The following is a 27092-nucleotide window of genomic DNA, read 5'->3' on the forward strand; positions in this document are numbered from 1 at the left end:
AACCCTCTTCTCAGCCCTGAGTGGCCTGCTGACCTCGTGGCCTCAATGCTACCCCCACCAGAGCCAGGACCCCTGATTCAGAGTTCTCAAGAATTAGGGGACCCGTTTTAGAGATGGACAAACTGAAGCCCACTTTGTTCTGGACACACAAGGAGCTGCAAGAAGCCTGCAGCCTGGGTCAGGAAAGGCTGGGGGGAAAGACTGGCCACCCCCGCCCCTGGCCAGATCTCAGGAGAAGGTGGCAGTGGCCTGGGCACCAGGGCACCGGGGATCTGGTGTTACCTTTCTAGGTCTGGCAGCGGATTGACGGACCTCGGCTCTTTTCACACCCCTCGCAGCATTGGTCTGACGCCAGTGGCCTCCTCCTCGTCCTGGGGACACAAGAGAGACGGACACGTGTGAGCAGCCAGGGACAAAGACAGCCGTCCACGGCCTCCCGCCTCTGCTCCCACCACTGGGCTACTCTGGGTGCCTCTTGGGCCACTCAGGTCGCTCCCTAGCCTGCACACGCCAACAAGCCAACGCCTCCTAGTAGGCGTCTTAAAAATATGTTAAATGCATCTGTTTTGCTTCTTCTGGGGCTCAGGGGCTTTGTGCTGTCTCTTTCTTCCTGGTGAGAAAAGCAGAGAGCTGCGGCCCCCCTGTGCGCCCGGGCGGGGGGACAGAAGTGGCGGGTATTTTTAGCGGCCTAAGAGCCCTGCAGTGTTCCCCTCGCTGGGCCTGCCTGGCTCCGGGGAATTATCTCACACGGCCGGCAGCCACTTCCAAAGCCGCTCTGTGACCCCTGCCTGAATTCCTTCCTCATTATGAATTGCTCACCAGACCTCTGACCAACACTCGGAGCCATTTCATGTGCGCGCACCTCCCCGCAGAACCGGCTCGCGGTCCGTCTCCCCCGCGTGCAGGGCCAGACGGTTTGCTTACAGCTGACAGGAAGCTCAGAACCAGAGTTTAAAACAGAGAAGAGCCCTGGCCATTATTCATTTTGCGTTCCCCGAACTTCAGGTCCTCGCTGAGTCCTATCTGAACGATGACTTAATATTTATCTTTACTTCAACTCACTTTTTTTTTTTAAGCTCCAATCTGGTCTTGTCCAAAGCAATCATATCTGTGAAATAGCTGGTTTGATAGGCTAGGTATATATTTCTAATACACCTTAATAAATATTTAACTAAGGAAACAAAAATATACGCTCTTTGGGGCATTAATTCTAGAAACTTTTCACAGGTTAACCGAGTTCCGAAGGCCAAGCTCAGGCAGACTCACTACTGTTTATCGACCCTCTTCTGTGCGGAAGGAGAGAGGCATGGGAGGGGTGCTTGGTTGACAGGACCCCAGAATTAGTGAGCAAATAAGGCCACGGGAGGGGAGGGGGCCGAGCCAGCGAGCATGCAGTGTTTAATACTGTCCTTTCTTCCCACCGCTGGGCGAGACCATTTACCCAACGTGAGCTCTGCTGTGAGAACCTAGGCGATTGGGCACCAGGCCTTGTGAGTAATTTGGACCCAGGAGGGGACGACCCAGTGCAGGACGCCAGGCCGGGCAGGGCTGCCGAGGGTCCGAGGTGCATCTCTCCCAGGTACTCGGAGGCCTCTGGCTCCCCTCGCCGCTTTCCTTCTGACTCCCCCCCGCCGGAGTTGGTCAGCGGGGCTGGAAGTCTAATCCCCTCTCTGGTTCGATTCGGAAGCACAGAATGTAGTCCTGCCCTCAGCCCCTGGGGTGGTCTCTGGCTCCCTATGTGCCTGGGCCCCCTGGGTGGGCCTGTAGGGGTAGATCCTAGTGACCCCGGAGGCCCCACTCGGGAGTCTCAGGCCTCGCTGAACTTCTCTGACTCCTCCGGCTCTGCCCACGGCTGGAGACCCCGGCTGAGCCCCTCTGCGGAGAACAGGATGTGGTATCAGGAGGTGAAAGAGAGTGTGGGGTCGGAGTGGGGAGTGGCCTCGGGACGAGACTTCCTGAAGCCAGATCGGTTTACCACAGTCAGTTGGGCCCAGGACGGCACAGCTGTGAGTTATAAATGTCCCTGTCAGAGCCCGGGGACAAGAGGCCCTGCTGCCAGTGGAGGCGCCAGGGCCCACGGCACCACTCCTCCCGGGGCCTCCCAGCCAAGGGCCCACCCTCCCGGAGGCCCTCCCCAAGGGCCCAGCCTTCGGACTCCGGGCTCTCTTGGCTCCTCTCTCTGAGATGCAAGGCAAAGGGGCCTAATACCGCACCCCCTGCCCACTCCTCGCCCCTCCAGCTACAGCAAGAGCTCTGAGGGCAGGGGCCATCCTGGGCCTCCACCAGGCACTAAACCCGGGGCTCGGCACACAGCCAGCCACCCTGGTGGCAGCCTCAGGGGCAACTGTTCCAACTCAGCAACCTGCTCCCCATGGCCCCAACGGCCCCTGCGCCTGCCCACGGGGCACACACAAGATGGGTAGCAGGGAGGAGGGAGAGGACAAGGCCCCCCGCCTACAGCGCAGGGGCAGGGACCCCTGCACATCTGGGGTCTCCCCCAGGAGGTCCCATTCTCTTCGCCTGCCCCCCTCAGGCTTCCTCAGCCTGGGCTGCAGGCTGCGTCTGGGGTGCTCGGAGACAGGCTGTCTACAGGGAGAGAGGCTGGGTCCCTCCAGCTCCGAGGCCCAGGCCCTCCTCCTGCAGGGCCTGAAAGCGGGCAGACCAGCGCCAGCCCTGAACATACAATAATGGTAGCAGAAATAAGCAGGTCCAGGTGGGCAGGACCTGAAGCTGACACTATTCCGGAGGCCCTCTTTAGAAATATACATAAAATCACAACTAAATATTTAGAATGAGAAAGTAAATGACAGCAAATTCCCAGAGCCTTGGGAATCCTGGCCCCTTCCAACCGCTACCAGAAATGCTTACCCAGAAACACCTCCCAGCAACCTGCCCTCCCACCTGGCACCCTCCGCAGCGGCCAGGAAAACGCCCACCCTGGCCACGCCGTGCAGGGGAGGGGCTCGGAGGCTGAGGCTCCATGGTGACCCGGTATGTCCACCCCTAACCAGTGAGAGTGCTGAAACTGATGACAAGCGCGGCACCTAACATCATAGACCTTTATCTGGTAGTGTTTGACGTACTTATGTGAATTAACTCACTTAATCTAACCACAACCTAAGAGGTAGGTACTATACCCATTTTAACAGATGAGAATACAGACACAGAAAGGTTAAGAAAGCAGCCCAAGGTCACACAGCTAGGATATGGCCCAGATAGCCTGGTCTCGGTGCTGTTAGGAACCCCCGACCACGCCTCCTCACTGCTGCTCTGGAGGCCCCAGAGGGTGTCCATCTCTCAAGGCTCCACCAGCAGCAGCCACCAAGGGCCGAAGCGGGTTAAGCCCCCTCTGATTAAACCATTCCTTCGTTCACACAAATGCTTACAGACCCCGCGCCGAGATCTTGATAGTATAAGACCTGCTGCTGGCCTTGCTCTGCACAGGGCACACTGGGGTCCTCTCTAGGGGCAGAAGTGGGCACCACCTTGACGTTCTGAGGCTGGGGGTTGTCCTAGAGATGGGTTGAACAGCCTCAATGGGACCCCCACCCGGAGGTGGGGTGCGGGTTTGCTGAAGGCCCTGCAGCATGCGGTTCACCTCTCTCATTTTACCAATAAGAAAAGGGTGGCTTGGAGAAGTGACTGGTCAAGGGGTCACCCAGCGAGTGGTGGCACCATGTGAGGTCTGAGGCTAGTCTCCATGGGGGTGGGGCAGGTCGCCGGCAGCCCGGGGGTGGCCAAGGCCAGGCACTGGTGGGCCAGGCTGGCCAGGCAGCAGAGGGAGGAGGCAGCCTGCCTTTTGGCCTCCTCGGAGCAGTGCCTTTGTTTTCTCTCTTTGTTTTCCATCTGCCCAGCCCCCGTGGCCTTCCCGGCTTCCCCTGATTGTGTGCAGGGCGATAAAAGGGCAGATGAGCGGGAGATCTCTGGCGGCAGTGGGGTCACCTCGCACAGACACAGTGGCGGCGGGCGGGTGGGTGGCCGAGGGGGGCCCTGGGCGGGTCATCGGGCTCACCACCAGCTGCACTGAGCGCTCCTCTCCGGGGCGCGCTGCCCCTGTCCCTGAGGCCCCTCCCATCAACCCTGGAAGGAAAGTATGACAGTCTGCAACTTACAGAGAAGGAGCCGGAGGTTCCAGAAAGCACAGCCTGACCTCTGGGATTTCCATCAGGCCATGCCGACCCTGGCCCTGATCGCTTTGGCAGCCCAGGTGACAGACACCTGGCCTAGTCAAAGCCATTTTCCCTTTACGTCTAAAACCGGCCATTTCAGACTGTTCAGGAGAAAGACAGAAAAAGGCCAGTCGGGGACTCACCCACCAATGTCTGGGGAGCTGGGCCAGCCAGGGAGTCCCCGAAAAGTCACTCATCTGCCCCTGGTCACAGGGGTGAGATGCAGCAGTCCGACGACTTCCTGGCTTCCCCGAAACAGAGCCCCATTTAAACGGACTCTGAAAGCCAATGATTTCTCTGTGGTGGGCTAATTCCTGCTGATTGCAGGGCCGAGGAGAGGAGGGCATGACCCAGGGGGACTGTCCTCCTGGGTAGGGGCTGGGGCAGTGGTGGCCTGCAGAACAGGCCAGGGACTGGCCAACCCTGCCCTGGGGTCCCTCTGCTGCCCCTGGCCTCCCCCACCTGCTCTTCTGACCTGATGCTCTCAGACCCTCCAACTTCAGTTACTAGACCCTGTCAGCCACATCCTGTGTTCCACCTCAATTATTTACATACTGTTATTTAAATCAGGGCGAACCAACCACTTTCTTTTTAGACCAATGGCAGACCAATGCAATATAGTCTGTACAATTATGGGTTTGATGTATTAATTATTTTTTTTTTCTAATTCACATGAAAATACATAGTGTTAAGATCTGGAATCCAGAGCCTTGCATACGTGCTGATGTCCACCGTGCCCAGGCCCGGGCTGGTGCGGCTGGGGGCATGAGGCTTGGAGAGGGAGCTGTGGAAGCAGAGCCCTCAGCTGGACGGGAAAGTGGGAGGAAGCGGAGGTTTCCAGAAGGGTATGAATGTTCTCCCTTTCCTTCAGAGAGGTTCGGTGTGCGCCATGGGCTTTGACCAGGCTGCCTCTTCCCCTCACTTGGGCTGGAGTTTGGCCCAGATATGTCTCTAGCTGCAGATACAGCCACCGCCCTGCAAATTCCTCCTGACAGCGCCTCATACAGTGGGGGGAGCGCTGGAGGGGTGGCCCAAACACGTGGCCAGGGGTCTGTCTCCACTACTGCCTTTCTGGGGGGTGCTGGGCCTCCCTGAGCCTCAGTGTCTCCATCTGTACAGAAACAGTGCGTGAACCAAAGGTTCCTCCTGCTCTATCAGTCAGACCGCGCCCCCCGAACCCGGCCAACACGCCTGGTTCTGGTGATCCCGAGTCTCGGACAGGCCCTCTAACAACCCTCGGGGACCTCCCTGACCCTCTCCTCTAACACCTGATGGGAGGCCTCGAGTGGTGTCTGGGGTGAGAAGGGGAGACAGGGCCGTCCTGTGTGATAGCTATAAGATTAGATAATCAGCTAATTACCAGCAAATTAGCATCCCGTCTTAACATAGAACAAATACAGTATTTACGTAAAAGTTGTTAGGAGTTTCTCTCTTTTTAATTAGCAGAAATAAATGCAAAATGAATGGTAATTAGGCAGCTGATGGATGCGGTAGTACAATTATGCCTACAGCAGTGCCCCAGTCCTTACACGCTGCGGCTGCATGCTCCTGAGGAATCAGAGGAGCCTATTTATATAGTTTATTTATAAAACAAAGTTAGCAGGAACAGAGGGAAGAGGCCTGGGCACTGCTGGAGGAGGTGCCCTGTGAGGAGAGGGAGCGTCAGTGCCCAAGGAATGGGGGGCTGGGCTGCTTAACGTTGGCCTGAGACTGTGCCCCACCAAGGCCCCAACGTGTGTCTATTTCAGGCCCCACACGTGTCGCTGAGAATGACCTCCCTGGCAGGAAGTCGGCTGGAGTGGTGTGGAGGAGCTGGGAGCAGCTGTTCCATGCACTCCTGTCTTTCTCTTTCCCTCCCCCTGGTCCCCATTCCTCTCTTCTTTGCTGGCCCTATTTCTTCACTGAGCACTTCTCTATGCTGTACCCTGATGCATATTCTTCTAGAATGTTCTCCCTTTCCTCCAGGAACTCAAGGGGACCCAGGTCTAGGAGCAATGCACCCAACAGTGCTATTAATGGTTAAGTTCCAGACCAGTGGAGCACCCACTGGGAGTATATGGGCAGGAGTCCTGAGAGGAGGCAGCCCAAGAGTTGGGTTTGGAAGGATGTGTAGAAGTTTTCTGAGGTGGGAGGTAGCCAAAGGCGGGGAGGTAGCAACTAGCATCCTGAGACTGTAGCAAAGAGCACCAGGGGTGTGGAGGCTGAATAAGCAGGGTCTCATTGTGAGGGGGTCCTGGATGCCAAGCTAAGGATTTGGACTGGATCCTAGAAGGCGTGGAAAGGTCTGAACGGAGGGAATGGAGCACCCTTCCCGCACACAGCTCTTTCCTAGCTTCCCCTCCCCCACGCGCAGAGCCTGGAGAGGGCCAGGTCGCAGGCCATTAGAGGCAGCTGGTACAACTCAGCAGAGCAGGCATGGAGCGGGAGGCTAACCTGATTAGGAGGGACAGGAGTTTGTCTATGGGGGAGGGTAACTGCGGGGGGAGGGGCAAAGGAAAGGGAGGTATGCTGGCCTACTGGGTCTCCTGAGTGAGGGGCCTATCTCCCCTGGAACAGAGCCCCCAGCCCTGCCCTGCCTCCAACCCTGACTGCTGGGGGAGGGGAGCAGCACTCCCTTAGAGCCGCCCCCTCCTTCCGGCTCAAACCCCTGCTCCACCATTGCCAAGTGGTGTGACCTTGAAGAGCCACTCCCAAATCCAGGCCACACATTCCGTCTCTAAAACAAAGGCCTGAATTAGAATTCCTGAGAGGCAGTGGCAAATTCAACCCACAGTCCTAGCCCATACAGCAGCGGTTCTCAACCTGTGGGTCGCGACCCCTTTGGGGGTCGAAGGACCCTTTCACAGGGGTCGCCTAAGACCATCGGAAAACACATATATAATTACATATTGTTTTTGTGATTAATCACTATGCTTTAATTATGCTCAATTTGTAACAATGAAATTGGGGGCCACCTCAACATGAGGAACTGTATTAAAGGGTCGCGGCATTAGGAAGGTTGAGAACCACTGCCGTACCGTTTCTTAACACCCTGTGACTTTTACGGGTTTAGGTGAGGCGGGCACTCTCCAGTGTGCCAGTCCCTGCCAAGCCCTCCTGCCTTGCCCAGCCCAGCTCACAGGCTGCGTGGCAGGCTGCAGGCACGGAGCTGAGACCCCTGCACAATGACCCACATGGCAATCTGGGCTCAGCAGACAGAAAGCTCAGGGGTGGGGAAGGGGTGGGAGAAAGTCTGGTAGTAAGAGGAGCTTCCCTGTGGGACAGATGGGAGCACAAAGGCCGCACTCAGGCCCCCAGCCCCCAGCGCTGGTCTCAGCACCAGCAGCCCTTTCCCAATCCAGTGGCTGCCCTTGACTCAGGCTGCCCGCCTCTAAATTGGGAACCAAAATACCTGCCCACCCAAGCTCTGGGGTCATTAAAAAGCTCAAACAGGTCCTGACTCCTGGCAGTGATCTGAAAGGCAAAGCCCTGCCTAGCGGTTTAGCCTTGACTTTGATGGCAGAGGTTCCCAAGGATTTCACAGAGGGAAGTTCCCGCTCCCCAGTACAGACAGTTCTCTCACCTCCGGAACCGCCCCTTTAAAGAGCAGTGACGGGCAGCCCGTCAAGGTCTGGAATGAGAGCTGCTGTCACTCTCAGGACCGGCTCTGAACTTGTAAGGAGGACAAAGATCACACGGCACCACTTCTCTGCCCTGTAAGTTGTGCTCCTGCCTTCGGCCAAAATCAATAAAAATCTCCACTGTGACTGTTTCACCAGCACAAGGGCAGGCCCTTGCGATGACATTCCACCGCTGCAGCCCCCCTCTGTCACACAGCCTCGCGCCCTGCAAGCAGCGGTGCCATGGGGTGGGGTGGGGGTGGGTGGTGACAGGGACAGTGCACGGGTGGGTGGGTGAGGGGCCCTGCAGAACCGCTCTAAGTGCCTCTCCAAAGACAAGCCCGGTGCTATTCATCAACTGGTTTTCAGGGCTGTGAGAAATCAATGGCATTTGTGCTGCAAACTCATCATTAGGACAGGAAAAACTCTGCAATGGAATTGATTTGTTTAAATATAATAACACAATTTAACAGAGAACTGTGGGGGTGGGGAAAGGGCCGGGTCAAACAAAACGAGGAGCGACAGCTCAGAGGCCCTGAGAGGAAGCAGCCTTGAAACACCTTCCTCCAGAGAGGCCCAACCCCAGCGCTGCCCCCGCCCCCCACCCCAAACCCCTGAATCCAGGAGGCCAGAGTGGACACGTGCTGTGACCTGGTGCAAGGTGGCTCAGGCCTGGCTTCAGAAATGCCCCTCAACGGCCTTCAGATGAGCCCGCAGGCCCGGCTAGTCACTGCTGTGTTGTTCTCGGAAGTGACTTGGGCTCGGTGAACATCAGTTCAACCCAACTCTCCTTAGGCACCTGCTGTTCGACTGTTCTCTAGGCATTTGTGAGAGGCCGGAGAAACAGATAGCGAATCCTGGCCCCAGACCCAAAGGCATTCCGTGGGGCTGCAGGGTAAGGCGGGTGACAACTGGAGGCCAGGAGGGCTGGTCTTCCTGGGGTTTTAGGAAATGTGGGGGAGGAGTGCTGGGACAGGATGAAGGACACAGAGGGACAGTGGGGGGCAGAACTGGAGGGTCCCAATATCCAGGAGACACCCACTTGCAGGAGGGCCCTCACTTCTTGGATATGGGACCTGCCTGCGCTGATAATGATGACAATGGTGATGATGAGAGCTGACTTTTTAATCCTCAAATGTCCCAGGACCCTGGGAACACTTAACAGGTGTCATTTCATGGAATCTCAGCATCCTGTGGCGGACAGACTATTGTTACCCACATTTCACAAGTCACCACTGAGGCTCAGAGACGTTCAGTGACTGCCTGAGGTCACATAGCTATAAGGGATGAAGCTGGGATGAGACCCCGGCGCCTGTGCACTAACCACTGCATATCCTGCCCCAATGGGGGCTTGGCCTCCTGTGAGTTGGGGAGACAGATGGCTCCTGCCCTCCCCTCCAGGAGCTGGGGCATGAGATGCACCAGACAGTTCAAGGTGGAGTCTGAGGAACAGCATGGAGTGGTCTATGCATCAGGCTGGTCTCCTGGTCATAGTGGGCTCAGCGCTGCAGCCTAGGTGAGGCTGGCACACGGGACAAGCTGGGTGGGCACCCAGGGTACATACACTGCAACCTCACACGTGACCTCTTCCATCTGCCCCCTCTGCCCCTGGGGAGAAAAGCTATGGGCTAGGCCCTGGAAAGGCAGGTCTGGAGAGAAGACGCCCAGGCACAGAGAGGGGGCCAGGAAGGCTCAGACCTCGTCTGAGGGTGGTGGCGGCAGACTGCAGCCTGAGGAAGGACTGGCAGCTTTGGGGTGCCTCACTGAGCGAAGAGGGCCTTAATGCCAGCCTCCGAGTCTGTACTTTATTCCTGATGAGAGGGAAGTCATGGGGGGCAGTGGAGGGCTGGGAAGGGTTCAGTCATTGAGAGGCAAGAAGATGGTGAGACCTGAATGCCAGGAGAGGATACGGGCGCTAAGTGGCACACAGAGCCAGAGATGGTTAAGGTGTCAAACCAACTGTCAGGTGCGGGGGTGAGGGAGACAGAGGTGTCAAGGGCGACCCAGGCATCTCCCCAGACTCTTCCCGGACCCCGAACCTGTGTGAGTCAATATGGATTAACCAGGGCCCCAAGGAGCATTGGGCCCCTCCCCCAGGAAGCCCTACCCCTGGGTGGGGGAGGGCACTGCTGGCTAGCAGGCCGCCACCAAGTCCGCTCTGTCCCCCTGCTGACCTTTCTCCTTTGTCAGCAGCGCTCTCCATCAATGCACCGGAAGGGCCAGTGCAACCTCTTCAGGCTGCCCAGCCGGGCTGGGGGCGGGGCTCAGTCCGCCTTCTCTCCTTTAAGGGCTGTCCAGCATCGCTAGAAAGCAGGGAGCAGAGGTGCCAAAGCTCTCGGTGCACATGGCAAGACTGAGGACTGGTGAGCGCAGCCCAGGACGTACTGGACATGACCCATGCCCTCCAGCTGGCGAGGGTGATGGAGCTGGAGGAGGGATCTAGGAGGTGCGGGAGGGGGCCCAGCCCAGAATGCAGCAGCCAGCCCTGTAGCCAAGGATGGGGCCAGGTTCAGCAGCTTAGGCCCTCTGGTGGGCCTGGAACAGAGAGGTCTCCAGGATGTGGAACTTTCAGCTCTAAGACCAGATGGTCCCAGGCAAACCCAGACGGCTGGTCACCTGGCAGGGCTCTGAGATAGGTTTTCAGTTGTACCACTTTCAGACGGGGTGCCCTCTCTGTGCCTCGGTTCCCTCGTCTGGAACACAGAGCTTATAGGAGGGCCTTTCATACGGTTGCCATGAAGATTAAATAATGTATGTAAAGGGCTTAGCATCTGACACTAACACAGTCAACCAATGGCAGGTGGCCACTGTTCCTGCCACCGTCTGCTACTGCTGCTGCTGCAGGACCGGCTAACTCACCCCAAGTGCTCACCCCGTGGGAGACCCCCTTCCAAGCACAGTATGTACGTTCCTAATTTACTCTCACAATGCTTATGGGGTACGGGCCACTAATGATCCCACTTTCAGATGAGAAACCGGGGTGTGGAGGGGCTGACCCGCTGGCCCCAGTTCTCAGACTGGGCGAGTTCAGAAAACTATCTCCATTTCTCCTGGGCTAACCCCACAGCCAGGGGCAGGTAGGCCAATGTCAACACAGTTCAGGTCACACTGACCCAGGGCAAGAACTGGACAAACACAGGCGGCAGGGATCGCAGGCCACTCTGGAGGTGCAGGGAATGGGCAGGCCTTCCCCTCCTGGTTCAAACACATCAACCAAATGTATTAGGTTTTCAGGCCTATTTACCCGGCAAGAGAAAGGCAAGCCCCAGAGGTGCTGGGCCTCCTACAGCCCCGTGGGCCCAGCGCTTGGATCTGGCCGTTTCTGCACATGACCTCATTTCACTCCTGCAATAACACTCCAAGGTCAAGCTGCTCTCCTCAGAGATGAGAATACGGAGGCTAAGGTTGCACAGCGGGATTTAAACGTATCCAGCCCCCAAACCCGGGCTCCTCCGCGCAGCTCGTGTGACAGGATGACACCCAGCGTGAGGACAGGGGCCACGACTATACACCTGTGTGGGGCACGGTACAGGACTCAAGGTGAGTGCCAGATAACTCTGAGGGGGCGAGCCACAGTCTCCCCTCCCCTTAGAGTCCCCGTAACCCAGGAAAAATTCCAGCAGCTCAAGGAAGGGGGTGTCAAGCACCCTGGGGTGGGGTGAACAGCCCGGCAGGGTACTGCCACCCAGGGAGAAAAGAGGATGGGTGCCAGCATTCAGGCAGGAGCCCTGGGGAGCAGGTGGGCCTTGCACGGACCCCTCTTCATTCTCAGGAGTTGAGCATGCAATGCCACTGTTGTCCCAACTCCTAGGAAGTCCCCAGCACAGGAACGACATGCTCAAAAGCAACCTGCTTCCAGCACCCAGGAAAAAGGTGGCCGGGGCCAGCTGGAGCTGGCTGGGCAGGGGCCCCAGGAAGCTGGGCCCAGTTATTTTTAGCATCTAGAGTCAAGAGGGAGGAGGCCCGCCTCCCCCCCCAGGTAAATGTCAGTGCCACTGGCAGGCCCAGCTAATTAAAGTGGCTGGAGCCGAGGGGCAGAGACAGTGACTTGGCCCTCTGCCTCCAGCTCCTCAACCCCCTAAAGCTCTTCCTCCACCTCCTCTTGCCAGGCCCTCCCCCGCGCCCTCCCGCCCCCTGTCTGGGGGCCTGAGCAAGACACACTGGCTCAGTCTCAGAAGGAGCTGGACCCACGGCCTGGAGTCCTGGGCTTGAGTCCTGGCTTGATGTGTGTCTCTGGGCAAGTCCCATGTGTCTTCTCGGACTCTACTTTCCTCCTCTGGAAAATGGGCCCCTGCTAAGCCCACCGGATATTACGAGGGTCATGACAGGAGCTGGGGTCACGAAGAGGCTCAGCCTGAGGGCGGCTTGCCCTCCCTGCTGTGGTGAGGTTGCAGTGTTATTCCAGAAAAGAGGTCCGGGCTTCCCAAGTGGGACCCGGGCCGGTCCCCAGGGGACGGGCCTGAGCTGACTGCTGGGAGGATTTGCGCAATCCCGGGGACTGGGAATCCAAGAGCCTGTGGCTGCCACTCTCCTGACAGGAGAGGGTGACAGAGAGGCTGCTGCAAATACAACCTGGGCTGAGCCCAGAGCCATGGGAGGGCCCGCACCCAGAGGGGCGCCAGGCACTCTAGGCCCACAGCAGATCGGCCTTGGGGAGGGACACCTACTCCCTCTCTTCCCCAGAAGCAGGAAGGAGAGGGGAAGCCTACCTCTCAGCGCTAAGTTTCTTAGCCCATCGGTGGGTCTGCCCCAGAGGGCTGATATTCCCTTTATCTTTATTGGGGAGACTCCTGGCAGACCTCCCAAGTTTGAGGTCAGCTCTCCCAGCCAGAGATGCCCTGGGTCTAGCAGCAGTGTCCTGGGCCAGCTGTCCAGCTCTGGCGGGAGGACAAAAGCCCAGGATCCTGGTGCCCGCTCAAGCCCTCCCCGAAGGCTGACCTTCCACCGAAGCACTGCCTTGCTGTGGCTCCCAGGTGCCTGAAGCCCCAGGGAGATCCAAGGGAAACTGAGGCACAGAAGTGGGTCAGTGATCAGCTCAAGGACATTTAGCAAGTCAGAAGCAAAGTACAAAATACTTCCTCCTCCTTCTGCCATCTGGCCTCTAGGGGGCATCTCCAGCCTCATTCCTCCACGGCCCAGTCTCAGCCCCACTGATTTGCCCCAAGTATGCCCAGAGGATCCCTTTGCGTGGAATGTTTTCAGTTTACAGTCACATTCATTCTTCAGGGCCCAGCTGAAGGCCCACCTACTCCAGAAAGCCCTCCCTGCCCTCTAGTCACTCAAAGCACCTGGACACTAGTCCCTGCTACCAAAGATCAGCAGCCTCCCAGGCTCAGGCCGCGGGGCAGCTGCTGGGCATGGTGAAGGGACTGACCAGGAATGCGGATGGCCCTCTTCCCCAAGTCCACTTTTCTTCCTCACCCCCTTGCATCTTGTCAGCTTTCAAATGGGTCCTGACTTCAGAGCATTCTCTCTGCTGTGGCCTCAGGCCGGCAACCTCCAGGCCTCTTCGGCTCCCAGGGTAAACAGATGGGAGGAGAAGCCCTAATGGTGGCAGGCTCAGCAGGAGGTGGTGATTACAGGAGGTGGAATACAAACCAGGACAAACAGAGCCAGGCCTGAGGGCCTTGCTTCGCTCTCAGGCCTGCTCTCCCAGGTCCCTGTCCCTTTGGGGTCAGTCCTGCCTTTCTGCAAACGGGTGCCCGAAGGCTAGGTCACTTCGGCTATAGCGGCCATGCATCCCCTGCATTGGAGCAGTGAGGTCAGCTGAAAGCCTGGGAGCGCCACGCTGGGAGGCACTGGGGTGCACCCTCCTATCTCTGAACCTCAGTTTCCCCATCTGAGGCTCAGAGGGGTTGGGCCAGATAATTTCTAGAGACTCCCGAAGGCGGCCAGGATGTGATGATTCAAATAAAGATGCCGCCCTTGCAGCCCCACCCAGTGTCTGCTCCCTCCCTGCAAGGTCACAGAGGCTTTGGACCTGGGACCCAGGGCAGGGGCGTGGCTGTCCTCAAACTCCAGAGCTCAGTTGAGTCTGGTGAGCAAACACCAGTGGGAGGGAAGCATCGGCCGCCGTGAGTAACACCAAAGGAACCCTTCAAGGTGTAGTTTGCCAACCCTCCCAATCCGACTTGTCCTTGTAAAGCCCCTCGGGCGGCCAAGGTAAGGGGTCCCTCGAGTGCACATGCAGCCACGCACACCTACACAGGTGAACACATACAATCCACAAGGAGCCCCTTGGATTCTGTGGGAGCCAGGGGAGGGAGTCTCAGCCCTGGGAAGGATGCCTCCTGCTTGGCCTGCTCGCCTCCTGCACCTGCCGTGATGATGCTGTATGACCCTGAGCTGGTTTCTGGGCCTCTCTGTCCCCATTACGTCACTGAACAGATTCATCCATGTCTCCCTTCCAACCCCAGCCCTAGTCTGAGGTGAGGCCGATATCAGACAGGGGCACAGACAGTGGCAATAGAGGGTGGCACCTGGGCTCTACCCTGGGCAGCTTCATATTTCAGCATTTTAGAAGACTGGCTTTTCCTCTGATAAAAAGCTCCAGCCTCTGGTCCCGGAGAGACCCCAGAGAGCAGGGTGCTGGAAAGGGCTCGGCCAGCTAGAGTAGACAAGCCCCCAGCCCTGCTCCTCCACAGTCTCTGGGTGAGCTATGAGCCCCAGCTCTTGGGCAGAGTCCAGCTCTCTCCTCTCAGCCTTCACAGAGGAGCTGCCGCTGCTCTATAGCCTCCTTTTGTGCAGAGACCTCAGGAAGACCCTTCACCTCCACTCTACTGTGCAGGGATCCAGCCCCCTCCTCCAGGCAGTCTCCCCTGCTTGCCTCCTCCAGCATCAGGGAAGAGCTGATCCTCTCAGCTCCTACTGCCTTCATCCACTGATGGCATCCACCTAACAGGCTCTACCCTGGAGACTCTGACCTTTGCCTGAGCCTGGGGCTGTGTTCCCCCAGTTCCTCAAATGCAGGTTTACTTTTGGATGCCAGTGTCTAGCATAACACACTCTGGCTCAGTGGTTCTCAACCTTCCTAATGCTGCGACCCTTTAATACAGTTCCTCATGTTGTGGTGACCCCCCAACCATAAAATTATTTTCGTTGCTACTTCATAACTGTAATTTTGCTACTATTACGAACTGTAATGTAAATATCTGATATGCACGATGTATTTTCATTGTTCGCGACCCACAGGTTGAGAACCGCTGCTCTGGCTAATGAAGTGAATGGATCGCCCAGCAAACTTGGGTAGGTGCCAGTTTGATGTAGTGGGGGGAAAACTGTATAATGGTGTCAGGTGAAGTTGGGCTGAATCCCAGCTGCACCAATAGCTCTGTGACCCTGTATACGTTTCTTAACCTCTCTGTGCTTTGAGCTTCCTCATCTGCATGGTGGGAGGCTCCCAAGCTTCACTGAGCTGTTGAGATCACTGTAGTTGGTGACCCCTACCCTGTCCCGGGCCTCTGGTTTTACAGTTCAATGAACAACTGCTCAGAGAGAGGCAGTGACTTGTCCAAGATCACAAGACAGGCCTGCAGCAAGACTGAGGCTTGAAAGACATGCTCAGACGGTCTGCCAGGACAGCAGCCCCATCCTGCTCACCCAGGGAGTGTTCTACCTCAGGCAGGAATGACCAGTGGGCTGTAGACTATATTCAGCACCAGGCTGGGGCAGGGGTTTCAGGGTCAGGGCAGGCTGCAAAGGCTGTGGGTGGAGGGGCCTGGACTTTAGGCAACAGATTCCAGGCGGGGGTGGCGGGGGGGGGGGGATGCATTCTCAGCTGGTGCCAAAGACTGACAGGCATGCCACATGGGGACCCTGGGAACTCAGCTCTGCATAGCCAGGCCTGCTGTGAGCTGGGTTTGACATTCAAGGTCTTTGCAGCCAGCCCGAACCTGCCCTGCACCCCTGTAACCCTGGAAGTCTGCTGACTGACTGCTGATGGCACATGCTGGCAGCTTGAAGCCACAAACCAGGGGCTGGAGGCCACCTTAGGTCCCACCCACAGAGCTCTAATCAACAGCTGTTTGGGATTGCCTCAGATGAAACCCAAATCTGGCCTAACCCCAATCCCGGCTGTCCCCTCCATTCTTTTTAAAATGACAATCCAACCACGTCACTGCCCTGTGTGGCACAGCCCTCGGGGCCAGCTCTCACTCACCTCCGTCCGCGGGCTCACCATCGGCCCATTTGCGTGCAGCACTAACCACGGCCCAGGCTGAGGATTTATGGGCTTCCTTCACTGAATTCCTCCTCGCTCAGTGAGGTAGGTTCTGTCCCTCCTTTCCAGATGAGGAAATGAGGCACAGAGAGGTGAAGCCACTATTCCGGAGTCACGCAGAGAGGAGTGGCAGAGCTGGAAACCCCAACCCTAGGCCCAGAGTGGACCCCCGAGTCACGTCAGTGCCCTCTACCTTCACCCACCAAAGGGGTTTTGAGCGTCTTTTATATGCCAGCCATATGGGACAGTTGTCATGCCCTCCACGAGATACCCTTTCACTATGTCCAGCCTCTGCGGTTGTTACGGCTCAGACCGGCTGGGGCCCTCTCTCCCCTGCCTGGGTGGGACTCGGAGCCACACACACCTGGCTGCAGTCCGCCGGCTGGGGCTTGTCTACTCCAGCTGGCCAGGCCTCTGGCTCCACCGCGCCCTCTGCAGCACCCAGGCACCTCAGGGGCCCCTCCTGGGCCAGGGGCGGAGCTCCTCGCCCGGGGAAAAGCCAGTCTTCCACGCGCACTGGGGCTTCAGTGAGGGTGGACCTGCAGCCCCTCTGGGAAGGAGCTCCAGGAGGTGGCAGGTAAGGGGCACTGGGAGGTGAGGAGACATTTGCTGGGTTGGAATGGAATGAAAAGGAAGACCACGTGGACAGCCTGACTCTTGTGAAGTCCCAGAGAAGTGAAAGCTCATTCACTGGCCCTTGCCCCTCCCCTCACCAGTGGCCACCAGAAGCCCCTAGAATCAGAACCAGCTACCTAATTTGCACTGGGCACCCTAGAGGTTCCTGCTGGCCAGGTTTCCGAGGACCACACTAAGGACATTTGCAAAGGGGTTTCAAAGAGGAAGTTACTAGATTTTGCCCAGATAGTGGATCCCAGAGAACAACCCATCATTTTTTTGCAAAAAAATTGACACTTTTGCCTGTGGCATTCTGGGTCAGGCTAAAAGCCAGATAACTTGGAAGGCCCTACTGGGACAAGAGAAGGAAGGGAAAAGGAAGTCTTGAATCTGGGGTGCAGCTGCCACTCCCTGGCTTTGAGGCCCAACCACTAAGAGCCTCAGTTTCCTCATCTGTTTCCTCATCATGAAATGACCTACCCCTGAAGGGAGCACCGTGGAGAAAAGAGCACAAATCCTGGCCCCCAGTGACCGGGACAGGAGCTCAGCTCCCACACGAGTGAGCAGGTGGCCCTGAGGACCTCACCAACCTGCCCCGTGCCTCAGTTTCCTCATCTGGAAACTGGTGAGGCCTCCCTCTCAGGATTCTTGGGGAGATTTAGGGAGCTCATGCAGGTAATGTGCCAGGCTCCCCACAGGGACTCTAGGGCAGTTGAGATAATGAAATGGGTGCCACAGACCCCAACTCCTCAGGAACCACAGGGCACGTGCAGATGGATGACACAGACCCGCCAGCTGGCTGTGCCCCAGACTCAGAGGGCACCCAGGCTCCAGGGAGCTAGGATGGAGTCCCCAGGGGATGAGGAGCAGGGACCCATGAACATCCCCCGGCAACACACACAAATCCCCCACCCGCTTCCTTCTCATAAAAGTAACAGTTCCAACCTGCTGGAGCCCTGGAGTCCAGGAACTGCCTCAGCACTGGGCACTGGTGGTCCCTAATCCTCACCCACACCCTGTCCAGGAGGTGGGGGAAGACAGTGACTGCTCCTGGTTCCAGATGAGGAAGCTGAGGCCACAGATGGCCCATGTCTAACTAGGCCACCCAAATCACCTTCTTCCTCATGAAAATCTCAGCCTTCTCAGAGACATTCTGGACCACAACCTGCTCCACCTCCTCCAAGAAGCCTTCCTGGATTCCATACTCCCATACTCAGAAATAAGCCCCTTCCCTATTTCCTCAGTGGTGACAGCCTCGCTCTTGGATTTCCAGGCCTGAAATAGCACCAGCCACTCAGTAGGGCCCCACTAGCAGACACAGTATGAAGGGCCAGCCCATGCTGCTTACCTGCTAAGGCCTCTTCTCAAGATCGGCACTTGAGGCTGCTGAGAGTGTCAGGAAAAGGAGGTGTGGGTAAGGAGGCAGGGGTCCAGCAGTCCAACCTGGCCGAGCACAGCTGAATCCTGCGGAGGCAGAAGAGGGCACAGTGAGCTCCAAGTCTTACCATGGGGCGGCTCACACGCCCTCTCCCCACTTCAGCGACCTCTAGGTCTCGCCTGCCCAGACCTCTCTGACATCTCCTGGAAGGCTGAGCTGGCCACAGAAGTGCAGCCACCCTAGAAACTGCATGCTGCTCCCCAACACCCCAATGAAGGCCCATCTCCTGAACTTTGCGTTAGAAGCTCAGAACCAGCCCAGCAGTGAGGTCAAGCCCTACGTACCCTATACCCCAAGCAGCAGCAAAGCTAGCTGGAATGTGCTGGGTTCTCTGCCTGGAGCCCGTGCCCCACATTCCTGTCTTTCAAAGCCCCTGGCCTTTGAGACTCAGCTGCCTTCGTGGAACCCCCTTTTCCTTGTGCATCCCCCAGTGGCCTTGGGTCTCACTGGCCATGTCCCCTCCAGCTTTCTACAGGCCGGTCTCCTCCCTGGGCAGAGCGCTGGACATCAGGAATAAAGTCTGGCTCTTCTCTCTGTCCCCTGAAGCAGGCAAGGCCGTGTAAACTGCTTGATGTTACGGATGAATGAATGAATGAATGAATGAGTGAGTGACTGATAAATGGTGCAGCGAAGGTATTCAGTGAACAAGCTGAACAAAACCAGGCATCTGACATGTGCCCTGAAATCAGGAAGCCTGCTGAGCTTCCCAAGGGCCTGACACCATTCCTTCTTAGATTCTGGAATACAGGGCTCAGGTGGGTGAGAGGAAGACTTGGTGAGGTTGGTAGCCTTGTCTATCATTTTACAAATGGGGAAACTGAGGCCCTGCTAGGGGATCCCCTCCCAGGATCCCGGAGCAGGGGAGTGCAAGGTTGGAAGCAGAACCCGTCTCCTGGCTTTGCCCACTGCCCACATCTGTGACGGACGGAGGCCGCTATGGGAATTCCCCCACTCCTGGTCCTCACGCATCAGCTCCCGCAGGCACCTAGCTTCGCTGACTGTGGGCAGATCAGGCCAGCCATGGAAGGCAGCTTCTGAGTAAAAGAGAGAGGGCCTAGGAGCACCCTGGGGTGGGAAAAAGTACAATAGGTGAGGCCACACTCAGAAAAGTGCCATCTGGTCTGAGGGCCCTACTGCCCCCAGCATGGAGGCCCGAGGCTAGGGGAGGGCCGAGAGCAGACCTGACAGGGAGCACCAGGGTCAGAGATATCCCTCCACCCATCCTCAGCTTGGGGGCTTTTCTAACCCCTCCCCCAACCTCCTCACTCCCCTCCACAAGGCCCTCGCAGACCTTCCAAATGCTGCTGGTGGGGCACACACAGCTCACCACCGCGGATAACAGTTTGAGCCTATCTCCTAGCCTGTGGTCTATCAGTGGCGCAGCATTCCCACTTCCACAGAAACATGGGCATGTGGTCACCAAAACACGTGTGCTGGTATGTTCCCAGCAGAGTCTTCATAATGGCCCCAAAATGAGAACTTCCCAAATAACCGTCAGCTATGGAACAGATACACTGACGATGCAGGGGACGGAACACCACACAGCAATGAACGACCTGCAACTCGATCCAACAATAGACATCAATCTTATGAACCCAATGTTGACCGGAAAACCCAGGCACAGTGGAGAACATGTTTAAGGGGTCCATTTAGAAAAAGGCCACAGACAGGCACAAGGACTCCCCTGTGCGTGAGGTGGACCCAGTGCGGCCCCGGACCCTTTGTGGCGCCTCTTATCCGGAGGTGGAGTCTGTTTGTCACCGTGAATCGGGGCTGGCCTCCCACCATGTTTTGACCAGTAGGATTTGATGAAAGTGGCATTTTGTGGCTCAGGGAGACTAGGCCTCATGAGATCCTGCTGTTTCTGGCCTCGACCCTCTGGGAACCCGGCCTGGCCCTGGCAGGAAGCCAGTCCAGTCCGCCTTACTGGGGGGCCGAGGAGAACTGAGGCCGCCCAGCCAACAGCCGGCACCAACTGCCAGACGTGACTAAGGCCTCCTTCCACCTTCCGGTCCAGCCAGCCCTTCAGGTGACGGGGGTGACACGAGCGCAAGGGAAAGCAGCAGAGGACGCCCAGGCAAACCACAGCTCCTGAGACCTGGTCAGTGGCAGTTCTCCATTTCACCGAGTTCTGGGTGGTGTGGGCAGCAGCAGATAACGGACAGCAGCAGTGACTGGAGGGGAGCACGTGAGGGGGCCGCGGGGGTCTGGAATGCTATTTCTCGAAGTGTGGCAGACACGAGTGTGCTCATTTCATGACAATTTGTCAAGCTACCTTTAGGACATGCACACTTTTCTGAACGGATGGAATACTTCAATAGAAGCTAAAAACCAACCAACCTCTGGGGCTCTCTGCCCGCCCAGTGTACCAGATCCAGCCCGCCCTGGCCTGCCTGCCACCTCTCCTCTCTGCACACTCACAGCGCTGCCTCACACCTCTGAACTGGGGTGCCCTTCCCCTTCCCATGTGCTTCAAGCCTGAGGGCAGGTGGCACCTCCTCCTGGAAGCCTTCCCTGAGCTCCTCAGGCCTTGCCCAGGTGTCCATACTCACACGGCTCTCTCTCTTCCTGGCCTGAGTCTTCCTGAGCATGGAGTTAAGTCTTTCCCTTCTGTCTCCCCAGCTCTTGCCGTTCTCCAAACAGGGGTCCTGTCAGGGATAGGCACCCCACTTCCTCTTCCCTGGGGTTGAAACCCCCTCCAGTGATGCTGTGATGATCAGAGCAGACTTGGGGGGCTGTGAGGGGGAGGGGTCTGGCCATTACAAGTCTCATTTGTAGGCCAGCACTTTCCTGGACCTGGGCTTCTCCCAAATAGATCGGGGGCTGGAATGAATTTGGGGTTCCAAAGAGGACCTCCAGAGTGGGGGCGGACTTCGGGGGCCTCTGCTGTACAGTGGACAACGACACCTGTGAGATGCGTACCACTCCTTTCCCCGTCATTGTCTACTCAAATCAAACAGCAAGCCTGACGTGCAGTCAGCGCTGCCGACACAAAGCCAGCGGCCAGGCCAAGCAAAGGAGAGCTGAGATGCCAGGCAGGCAGATGGGCATCGCTGTCTGAAGCCCTTCCGTCTCCACCAGTGCCCATCCAGAAGGTGAGAGGCCTCCCCCCACCCCACCCCGGCAGCTCTCGTACGACTGGGGTGGGATCTCAACTGACCCCCAGCACCAGGGCCTCGGTCCTGGATGCCCCTCTCAGGGCCCCTGTCCCACCTGCTCAGTTCCAGCTCTGTCCTCGATGGATGTGTGACCTTGGGGGAACCCCCTGTGGCCTCAGTTCTCCCACTCCATCTGAGAGATGCTGCCTCATCAACAGTCTCAGATGAGACACGGCTCTATCCTGTGGGAGGACTGCCCCATGGTCCAAGACAGCTCTGAGGCCCAGCAGCCTTTCTGCCTCCCTCGGGGTCCTCACTACCGCTGTGCTGCCTGCCAGCAGGAAGCTCGTGTGCCCACTGCCGTCCGCTAGGGGAGGCCAGCGCAGCCAGCCTGGAGAGGAAGGGGAGTGCCTCCCACCCCCAGGCCTGGGCTCACCCTGGGGCATTTTCCCTGGTACTCCAAGCCTTTGCTAACAAAGAAAGCTCCTTGCCCAACAAGGAGGCACAGATAACCCAGGAGAGGCCGTCTCCCCTGTAGAGGAGGTAACTCCATGCACAGGAGGGCAGCTGGCTGGGTCCAGCCTTCCACAGGTGGGTATGCTGTCTCAGGTAATGAGCTCCCCATCCCCAGAGGCATGCAAGCCAAGGGGATCAGCCATGTGGCGCTGTGGGTGCTACAGGCACCAGAACTGGAGCTGGCCTCTGTATTTCCCCAACTCCTCTGATGATAAGAATCACCTGGGCTGCCTGTTAAACCTACAGCTTCCCAGGCCTCTCCCCTGAGAATGGAAGTCTGTGGGTCTGGAATACAGCCCAGAAATTTAAATTTTTAATAAGTCCTCCCAGGTGATCCTTTGCATCTGGAAAGTTTGGGGGGGCACTGGCAGATGACCTTCCGAGCCCCTCTGGGGCCCAAGATTAGTGATTCTGAGACCCCACTCCACACTACCCCCACCCCATCTGGAAGACACACAGGCAGCAAACGAACTGCATCATTAAAAATGATTTGAACGCTTTAGACAGGGCAAAGATGTCAGGGGGAGGAGGGTTCTCAGCCCATGGTGGTACCAGCAGCAGCTCCTTCTTAGCCCTCACCCTGGCCCCCCAGAATCATCCAGAAAAGCTCAGCATTGGGGGTGGGGGGAGTGAGCTGACAGCTGTTCAGCTGCTGCTCAGTGAGACCCGGAAAAGCAATTATCTTGCTCTTAGCAGAAAGGCACTGGCTTTTACCCGCCCCCTCCCACCTCCCTCCCGCCCACCTTCACTCACACACACACACACACACACACACACACACACACACGCCCATCCAGGCCAAGATACTGGCTGGCTCTGCACCCGCCTCCCCCACCCGGCCTCCAGATTCCTCTGACTCACTCAACTTCCATCCTCAAGCACATTTCCAACACTTAAATCATTTAGCCCGCTAAACCGGAGACGGCAAAATGGGTGCTATTTCTTAAAAACATACAGAGAGCGTATTAAATTATTGATAGCCATTAAACAGGGGGAAAAAATTAAACAGCTCTCAGCTCTTATCAATCATTCATGCAGTTTCCACTGGGGTGTTTTCTGGAGAGTGATCACACGGGCAACCCGGGGAGCTGGCTCCCGCGGCAAGGAAGGCACTGGCTGGATGGAAAGGGGGGGGCCGCTGCAGCCCCCAGGACTACCCAGGCCACTAAGGCTGCGGAGGGGCTCTGGCAGGGCTGTGGCGCAGGGAGGCAGGCCTCCCCTCTTCACCAGAACACTAGCAAGTGATACTCCAACACTGCCTTCGGGGAACCCCCGTAATTAAATCCAGCCGGCTTTTATTGAGTGTCTACTATGTATCAGGCATGCGGGATACACAGAGACATCATACCCTAAGCACTCACACAGGTAACCCTGGGGCCCTGCAGGAAAAGGTGATTACACGCATTGTAACAGGAACATTGTGACAGGAGCCCTGATGGGAGTCCACAGGGGGTGGCTGGAGGAAAAGGGACAGCTGCGCTGGAGGAGGGGCTGCCCAGGAAGGTTTCACCAAAGAGGCAATTCGTGGGTAAATTCTTGCCCAGAGGCCACGCCTGGAAGGCATTCCAGGAAAGGGGTGCAGGTCCAGCCCCAGCAAAGGCACAGCAGCCTAGCTGTGCCCGTGTCCCAGCCTCCTTCCTGCCAATGTCAGTCACTGACTGTGGGGTGAGGGGCTTGGGCACAGTAAATGGAGCAGGGAGCTGTCACCTCAGCCTCTCCTCCAAGCACCGGTCCAATCCAGGCCAGGCCAGGCCAGGGGAGGGATACACAAAGCCAGCCCCCCCCTCCCGCCCCCGCAACGGGGACAAGCAAGAGGTTGGGGTTCACCCCAGCTGCCAGGGCAGCCGCACCTCCACCCCCGCACAGCAGATCCATTTCCTGGCTCTGACTCAGGACACCTAAGCCAGCGTGACGCAGAGCGTGGAGGCTGCAGGGCTGGGACACCACCGGTCTCCTGGCCACAGACAGGCCTGGCAGAGCTGCCCTGGGGAGTCGGGCTCCCTCCTGCCCTGAGCCGTGCCAAGGACCCAAAACCCAGGGCTGTGGGAGCCAGAGGACACCCGATCCCACTCCGCCCTCTGCTTGGGGACCATCCACCACCAGGGGCCATCTGAGGCTCCCAGGCCAGGCTGAGGCCAGGCTGAGCTGCTGGCTGCTGAGGGGAACAAAGAGGCTAAGCCTATGCCTGCCCCAGCCCCTTCCCCCACATACAGGGATAGCGCCACATTCTTGAACGTCTTTCAGAAGCCCTAGCTTCGCAGGAGCAGGGAGCTGGGAAGAGGCCCTGCCAAGTGTTGATAGCACCCTCGCCAGAGAAAGCTGCTGTCACAGGGAAACATTCTGGGGAGAGCGGTTGTTTACCACCAACGCCTGGGACTGTCAAGAAATAATCAGAAGGAATTAAATTTGCAAAGTGGAAAAGATAGCATGGAAGCCCCGCCCCAAGCCCCTGGACATTGTGACCTAGAGAATCAGGCTGTTCTATTTTGCCTGGTTGGAGGAAATGTTCTCAAATGTGCAGGGGGTAGGGGGAGATGTGTGCCCCCAGCCAGGCCTGGGAGATGGGGGCCCACGTCTTCACATCATGTGGACTCAGTAAGACCTGGCTGATCTTACAGGACAGGGGTAACCTCCCGGGGTCTGCCCACAGTCTATGGGGATCACGGTTCCTAAGGCTGCCCAACACCCCTGCCTGTCACTCAGGGGCTTGGGGTGACGGGCCTGGGTGAGTCCGAAAGTCATCAGCCGCCCTAGGGTGTACAGCCCCGCGCTCACACCAAGGGCACTGGGCTCTGCTGAGTCCCTGTTACCTGTCACCTTGGTTGCTGCACAGGACCCCTTCCCTCCAGGCTCCCTCCACACAGGCACAGGGACCTGTGCAGGGCTAGGGCCTGAGCTGGCACAGAGCAGGCTGCCAGGGAAGGTGTGCTGACCCACAGAAACAAGACACAAGTGACCCCAAAACCCAAATCAAACACACCTGTCCCTGCTGAGGTACCAGCCCTGACTCCTCGCTGCCAGCATCTTCCACTGTCAAACCATCTGTCAGTTGTGCCCGTACTTCTAGAAGTCTCTCACACTCTCTAGGCTCCAGCCGTACCACAACTCCTCAACCTTCCTGAACAACCTCCTCTGGACTTTCCTGCCCCAGGGCCTTTGCATGTGTTACCACTTTCTCTAACCAGCCAAGTCCTGCTCTGCATCAAGCTCTACTTACCCCTTTGTAACTGTTGCAACACTTTTCGCATTATAATAAACTGGATTCTGTTCGCATCTGCTCTGAACTAAATGGGGGGGAGGGGGGCACCTCGAACAGCAACAGGGCTCCTTCCTTCAGCACTTGGTACAGTCAAACTAACCACCCCAGCCCCGGCCTGCAGCCCCGAGTTAGTTCTTCTTAATGGCTGACCTGCATCGCTCCTGCTATAATTTTAAAAACCATTCCCTGGAGAGTGGGTGCGATGTTCTCGGCCAAGTGAAAGTGAGCCGTGCTCTTGGACTCCTGGAGCCGAGGGAAGGGGCAGGCTTGGGAATTGCCAGGCAAAGGCCAGCAGAAATTGGCCACAAATGAATCATTAACTCTCGAGTCGAGAGCTCCGAGTGGCTGGTGCCAAGGTCTCAGGCTCTGGCCTGTGTGGGCCACTTGGCCTCACTTGGCTCGGGCCGAGGTGGCCCCGCCCCCCGCCAGCCATCTGCTGCACCCCATGGCCACTGGGCATGGAGAGCTGCGGCTGCCTGGGCCAGAACAGCCCAGATGTCTTACGGGAGAGGGCATGCCTCTTCCCAGGAACGACTCCAAACCGTTGCCCACACACTTCTGTCCTTCTGGAATGCTGTCCCTTCCAGCAGGCTAAATCCCCTTGTCCTTGCAGCCTGGCGGCCTCTCTTCCCTGTCCATCTGGGCCCACAGTGGCCCCCGCACCTCTGGGCCCTTACAGCTCTGGCTGCATCTGCCTGCCCTGGCCTGGGTACCAGGGGCTCATTTCTTCAGTGAAGCACCTGCCGGGAGGGAGACTTGGCACACCTTCTGGACCCCAGCAGCTGGCACAAAGTGCTCACACCAAAGAGCCCAATGTGCTGTTCCTGGGGTCAGTCTGCAGCCAGCAGGAGGAGGCAACTAGGCGTGGGGTCTGCAGTCCCACCTTCTCAGGTGACACGATACATTCCCCTCCGGCCTCCTTTCAGGCCTCAGGTCAGCGGGGATGCAGTTGAGGTAGGGGCAGAGGTGACCGCCAGCCTCCTACTGGAGAGCCAGGTGGCTGTGGTGGGGCATGGCACCCTGGTTCCCAGGAGGGAGCGGAGGTCAGCGCTGACCCCCTCCCTCCCCAGGGCGCCATCCTGCAGGCAGGAGTGCGACTTCACCATAGCCCCTCGGAGCTGTGCTGAAGGTTCTTCTCGGGTGGGGACTGATGGAACAGAGGACTGGAAGCAGGTACGATAGTAACATGATGGTAATACAGCGCGCACTGTGCATCCACCTGGGCTCCAAACGTAGTGTCCATCTGAATGGCAATCAGGTAGGCAAAACACAAACGAACACTGCTGACTCGGCTGGCTGCTCGTGTCAGTGCTGTGCTAAACGCAACGCACACGACCCATGTGCCCTTCCACCACACCACGAGGGACATATTATTAACATGCCCTGGAAATGAGGAATCCACGGTTCCAGAGATGCAGAGGGGTGACCCACCCATGTCCCAAGGCTAGAGTGTGGCAGCCGGGGATTCAGATGAAGGGGTCTGACCTGGGTCCCACATGCCACCCACCCCCACGTGCCCAGAGCCCTAGTCTCGTGTTCTTAGAGCTCAAACAAGTATGGTGGGCACCGCCCCACAGCCTTCACAGAGCCCTTTTCTCATCTGATCCCAAAAATAGCCCCGTAAGATGGCCAGGGAGCATCATTATTACCATTTTACAGATGGGGAAACTGAGGCCTGCTGGGAAGGAGCCTTGACTATGTGGCAGCTTATATACCTGTTTATTCCTCACCACAACCCCACAGGTGGCTGCTGTTAACAGCATGGTGCAGATGGAAAAGGCTGAGAATGCGAGAGGCAGAGGGAGCTGCCACCCTGGTGACAGAGCCTGGGCTTGTGCCTGATCTGCTGGACTCCCGATGGGGCTTCTCCAGGCACAGGCTGTCCCCAAGGCCGGCACAGTAAGTGCAGGCTGTGGGCGTGGTGGGGAGAGGTGGCTCAGGAGCCCACACAGGGCCGGGCCAGGGGCTGCATCCCCCCCCCTCCAGGAGCCCTCATGAGGATGGGCTCTGAGGATGAACCCACCTCCTCACCTCCCCGCAGGACTCCCAGGCCAGGGCACCCTGCGCTCAGTTATCATCGCAAACTCTTACTGATGAGCCTACTGATCAGGCTGTGATGTCTCGGCCAGCCACACAGGTCACCAGGTGTGTATGAGTGTGTGGGTGTGTGAATGGGGACC

At 57.7% G+C, this 27092-nt stretch overlaps 1 protein-coding gene across 1 annotated transcript in view; it reads right to left on the reverse strand.

Moving 5' to 3' along the window:
- The window catches only part of ZMIZ1 (zinc finger MIZ-type containing 1), a 174966-nt gene extending 156901 nt beyond the window's left edge, over positions 1-18065 (reverse strand). The window contains exons 1-2 of the mRNA XM_023764400.1: positions 17950-18065; positions 283-371 (exon numbers count right to left, since the gene is read on the reverse strand). The gene's annotated coding sequence lies outside the window, so the exon portion shown is untranslated. The remainder of the gene's footprint in view (positions 1-282; positions 372-17949) is intronic.
- Between the last annotated feature and the right edge of the window lie 9027 nt (positions 18066-27092).

The sequence above is a fragment of the Myotis lucifugus genome, unplaced genomic scaffold (assembly GCF_000147115.1).
Source record: "Myotis lucifugus unplaced genomic scaffold, Myoluc2.0 scaffold_330, whole genome shotgun sequence".
In the NCBI taxonomy this organism is placed as follows: Eukaryota; Metazoa; Chordata; class Mammalia; order Chiroptera; family Vespertilionidae; genus Myotis; species Myotis lucifugus.